Here is a 6,000-nt window from a genome sequence, read left to right as displayed (position 1 = left end):
GGGTTGGGGAAAGGTGGACACGTACAGACTCATGTAGACAGGTTGAGTGAAGATTTGGAGAGGTATGAGTTCTGTGGGGTTTACAAAAAGGTCTGTTAGAAAGGGGCTGTGGATGTTGAGTGCCTCATTGACAAATGAAACTGGAGGCTGGAAGCTACTGGTCGAGGAGCATTCACTGTCACCTCCCATTGTGGTGGAAATCAAAAGCATGTAACATGGAAGGAACTGGCTATGACTACACCCAGAGTGACTTGAACTTGAAGGAGGGGTCTGTAAGATCCAACCTATGTGATGGTCTCTAGGAAGCAGCAGCATTACACTCAAACTCACACAGTGTGGAAGGCACAGACTGGTGGGTCCCCTAATCCTAAGGCATTATGTGCTATACACTTCTCCTGCCCTCATATTACTGGCCACTTAATTCCCCTATCCTGTTTAGACACAGAGACCAGAGGAAGAATAGGTTGAGACAAAAAAACTGCACATGTTGGAATCCAAGGTAGACAAGAGGAGGCTGGAAGAACACAGCAAGCCAGGCAGCATCAGGAGGGGGAGAAGGGAAGGGAGTTAGGAGATGGGAAGGGAGGTTACTTGAAATTGGAGAAGTCAGTGCTGGGTCCTCTGGGCTGTAGGCTGCCCGGGTGGAAGATGAGGTGTTGTTCCTTTAATTTGCTGCCTGATTCGCTGTGGCAATGGAGGAAGCAGAGGATGGTCATGTCAGAGAGGGAATGGGAAGGGGAATTAAAATGGGCAGTGACTGGGAAATCAGGTCGGCCCCTGAAGGCCTGCCTGAGATGCTCAGCAAAACGCCCTCTGAGTTTACGTTTGGTCTTCCTGATGTGGAGTCAACCATATCAGGAGCACCGGATACAGTAAACTAGATTGGAGGAGAGGCAGGTGAACCACTGTCACACCTGGAAGGACTGTTTGGGACGCTGGATGGAGGTGAGGGGGGGGGGGGGGGGGATAGTGTACCAGCAGGTTTTGCATCTTTTCAGTTGCAGGGGAAGGTACCTGGGGCAGGGTTGATGGGGAGAGAGGCGTGAACCAAGGATTGATGAAGGGAACGGTCCTTGTGGAAGGCAGAAGGGTGGGGAGGGGAAGATGTTCTTGGTGGTGGGGTCTAGTTGGAATTGGTGGAATATGTTGGATGTGGAGACTGGTGGGGTAACAGGTGAGGACAAGGGGATCTCTGTTTTTATTGAATTTGGTTGAGGGAGTGAGGAATGGAGGAGGTGCAATGGGGGAGATGCACGCTGTTCAAAATAGCTTGGGAGTGGAACATCTCCTCGTCTGAGAAGGTGTGGTGGAGTTGGAGGAATTTGGAGAACGGGCTGGAGTTCTTGCTGGATACTGGGTGGGAAGAGGTGTAGTCCAGGTAGTTATGGGAGTCTGTGGGTTTATAGTAAACATCTGTCTGAAGACTGCTGCTGGAGAGGTCAAGAAAGGGGAGGGAGGTGAATCAAGTGAAGTTGAGGGCGGGATGGAAGTTGTGGATGAAGTTGATGAACTGCTTCAGTTCAGCCAGGCTGCAGGATGCTGCAGCGAGGGACATTACAAGATGAAGAGCAATGCTGCCAGCAGAACGCTTGCTATGCAATCAGAATGGTTAATCTAACTTCCAGATGCTGCAGCTGCATCTCAACACAGACCCATGGCACCTCCTGACAGAGTTACATTTGGGGCCACACAGAGACTGAACTAAATGAATCTCATAAAAATGAATCAAATTTATACAGAATTGAGCATTTTGTATGCAATGTGCTGTCATTTGTGCCACCAAAGTGTCCTCAGTAAGTTTTCTTCTTCCTCTTCCTCCCACTACATCTCAGTATTCTGTCAAGTTCCACAGCTGGGGTGGAGTGAACCTACGCAACAATGGAGGCCTTTAGCCTTGAAAGATTTGACAGCTGATCTTGATGGTGTTTGTTTCTTATATCCCAATAACACTGAGGTATTATTGCCAAAGGCAAGTGACCCATTTGTGGCAGTTTCCAAAGCTCGTGCTACGGAGTACAGACAGGCTCAAGGTTGAGGGCCCATCCGTCTCGGGAGTGTCCTGAGTGGAAATTTGGGAGCTTCCTTATGAGGAAGGGACACCTGTAGTGTGCAACATGTTCCCTACCACTGTTGTTGTGCCTTTAGTATTTGGGATTAATGGCTGGGCAAATGGAGTGCAGGTGTTTAACCTTCTCCAGCAGACACTGAGGGCAATGGACCTGGCTCCTCATGCCAGCCACCAAGCTGTCCACAGAGGCACCAGACAGTCTCATGTTTGAGGCAGTTGGATCCACATGGTGGAGTCTCAGTGCTGGGGGTGGACATGGCCTCCCACATTCCTGTTTGCTGCTCCTGCCCTTGCCTGTACGTGCGGGTGACATCGCTGATTTCTGATATGTTGGAATTCACTCCTGCCTGGGCTGAGCAGCTGCACGGTCTCCACGGCCTGTCGAGTCGGTGGTTTGGGATGTTTCATCCTCAGTCAGTTGCAGAGCAATCGAGGTGAGGTTTCATCAGCTTGTGCTGCCAAACTTTCTCAGCCTGACATTTCCACAGATGTGTCTGTATCTGAATTGTTGGGGGAAGGGACAGCAAGCTGCATCCTTGCTGATACTTCCTCTGAGGCCTCAGAATTCTTGTCCTCAGAGGTTGGGGAGGTCCCTTCTGGGCGAGCAGGCATTTCTCTCCTGAGGCTGTGGACTTCCCACTGCAATCTGCAAAACACAAGGGAGGGAATGTATAGTGTCTTGTGATCCAGTGCAATGATTGACACTAAAGTAGGGTTACTTTGACAGGTTCTGTGGAATGAAGAATGGAAAGCTGAACTGAACTGTTTTTGTCCTGAAAATTAGTTTGTCAGGCAAATTGATATCTAGGTGGTTTGATTAGATATATACATATTTGTGGTGGCTGATGCAATAGTCATTAAGGATATTGAATTAGATGCAACTGTAGGTAATTTAGCGAGGCTTTTTGACAAGAATCAACTGGTCAGAAAAATAAATACCCATCCGAATCCAAGCAAACACAGGATGTTGGATTCAAATTAAAATTGAAAGAACTGCGGATGCTGTAAATCAGAAACAAAGACAGATAATTGCTGGAAAAGCTCAGTAGGTCTGGCAGCATTTGTGGGGAGAAATCAGAGAATACTAAGGACTGGTCACTTGACCCGAAACATTAACTCTGCTTTCCCTCTACAGATGCTGCCAGACCTGCTGAACTTTTCCAGCAATTTCTGTCTTTATTTCTATGTTGGATCCAAAACTGGATCAATGGCAGGAACAAAGAGTTGAACTGTTTTTGTGACTTGGAGACTTTTTACAGTGAGGTTACTCAAGGCTCAACTGGGGGTCCCTTCTCTTTTGTAGTATCACTAATTTAAGCTTATTCATATGAAAATTAAACCGTGAGAGTTAAAAATTGGGAGGGAAAACAAGGCAGAGGAAGATCCAAAAACCATAGGTTGGTGAGAAATGTAGAGGGCCAGAAGAAACTTTTGAGTGTGTGTGTCTAAAGATCCTCAAAGGTAACAAGGCAGTTATGTAATGTCGTTAATGTTTCATTAAATATACTTTCCTTTATACACAATGAATGGATTATGAAACCAGCAAGATTATACTTAAATTATATAAAATATTGGTTAGGCCACAATTAGAGTACTATTAGAAATATACTAATTAGAGTGAAGAAGATAGCATAAGTGAAAAGACAAAATGGATAAATATATTTCCTGAGAGGCAACATGTTAAATTTGTCATGGGAGGACATGTAAAAACAGGAGTGGTAGATTTTAAAAGCTATGGCTGCAGCATTTCTGGGAGTCTGTAAACTGTTTTCAGGAAATGCTGAACCAGTAGTGAGATTATGAAAAATTGGTAGCTTTGTTTTATGTGCTTAATATTGGAATAGATTAAATGGGCAAGCAATAATATCAATATTCTTCATAATATGGGGTCAGTTCATTGGTTAATATGGGGAGTAATGGAGATTTCCTTCTATAAGAAAATTAAGTTAAAATCTGATTTAATTTCATAGAATCTTTACAGAGCAGAAAGAGGCGATTTGGTCTATTGTGTCTGCACTGACTCTCATAACAGCATTCCACCCAGACCCCCACCCTATCCCCGTAACCTTGCATTTACCATGGCTAATTCACCTAATCTACACATCCCTGGATGCTACAGGACAATTTAGCATGGCCAATCCATCTAATCTGCACATTTTTGGACTATACAAGGAAACTAGAGCACCAGATGGAAATCCGTGCAGGCATGGGGAGAATTCGGAAACTCCACACAGTTGCCTGAAGCTGGAATCAAACCCAGGTCTCAGCTCTGTGAGGCAGCAATTCTAACCACTGTGCCACCATGCTGCCCTTTTTCTGGTCTTTTAGTTATGGGGATTGTGTCAATGTTACTGATTGATGTTGATGTGTTACTAGGAAGTAATATGACGAGAAATGTTGCCATCTCCAGTGATTTATGAAAAGCGTAAGAAGAGGTTAAAACTGAAACTAAACAAATAATTAATGCACTGAAATGCATGGCTCACTGTGTGTCTACCATAGAAATTAGTTTCAAGGTCAGATGTATCCAAAGAGTCAGAAATTCAGACTGATAGTGTTGAAAGGACATTGGATCTGAGTCAGTGTTATTAGCAGCTGGAGGTAAATTGGAATTGTCTGAATAAAACCTACAGATTGAATCCAAACAAAATATGTCAAAACAGATAGCAACAGCATTCCAAGTTAATAATGGAGTAAAGGAAAACATTGCTTTGAAACTGACACTCAGCTGTGACAGTGATGATACTGTAAAACCTTGAAGAACGATACATGTTCTTGAATGGAAATTAAATTTCAAAATAAGAAAGCTATGAATCTTGTGAGAAAAGAATTAGACAAAGCTCTTGTCAAGTGAAAGACGATAAACAATTCATGAACTAACCAGTCAAGAGGATCAAAACATGTTTCCTTATCACCAACATAACTGTAACAAGATACTTAAAGAACAAAACGAGGATTTCTTTTTTAGTATGGATTTTTCAATTCTTTCTGTCAGTTCTGTTGTGGAAAGATCACCAATACGCTGAGAGAATTTCTAGGAGATGCAGAAAATCCTTCACAAAGTTAAACTTTTATTTGCAAACAAAAGGTGTGGCACTCAGAAAATGTCTTCCCTGTCTGCCCCACACAATCTTGGGGTCTCTCCTGTTTGTACTTTTCCAGTTCCCGTGCTTATCTGGTGTCATTAGCATAACCAATCACATTAGCTTGTTTTGTCTTTCTAAACTAATCACCTCCCGCCACACTGCTCTGCTACTTTACAGTTAACCTATCACATTACACCTCATCTATCACATGATTTAACTCGCTTATCATAGTGTGCTACCATTACCTGTTACAAGTCCAGCTATAGCTCATCTGTAACATGATCTTATGCATGCATTACTCCACTAAGTTAACTACATAACTGCCAAAGTAACTTCCATATATTCCATATTCTCCCCTTTGAGACCTACTGGTCTCACACAGAGAAAGAATATAATGAGCTGTACATATAATGTACAAAGGCCAGATGGGTAGCTACATCCCTGAAAGAAGGCAAAAACAATTTCCGGGGTCCGGTTCTCAAAGGATTCTCCCTCCATTCCTGGAGTCACTGAGCCAAAAGCCCGTCCCACAAGAGCTAGAACAGGAAAAAAGACCCAAGGGCCCTTCACAATCTAAGTGCAACACAACGCAATTCAGGCATCTTCGTCTGGACAAGGCTTCAGCACTTCAGCAGACAGCAGATCATAGTAATAGAGTATTGGAACCTTAGTGGAGGAAGGGATGGTCCAGAGTTCACCTGAACAACAGAGAATTGCCGTGCAGCAAGACACACTAAAAAAGACTTAGTAAGAGGTATAGCACAGCAAAAGACAATGCAACAATGATCAGCATGATACCCACAACAATCCCAATCTTGGCAAACCAAGCCCCCCATCCACCCAAAA

Source organism: Chiloscyllium punctatum, chromosome 32, assembly GCF_047496795.1.
Source record: "Chiloscyllium punctatum isolate Juve2018m chromosome 32, sChiPun1.3, whole genome shotgun sequence".
NCBI classification, from domain to species: Eukaryota; Metazoa; Chordata; class Chondrichthyes; order Orectolobiformes; family Hemiscylliidae; genus Chiloscyllium; species Chiloscyllium punctatum.
Note: the sequence above shows the minus strand (reverse complement) of the source record.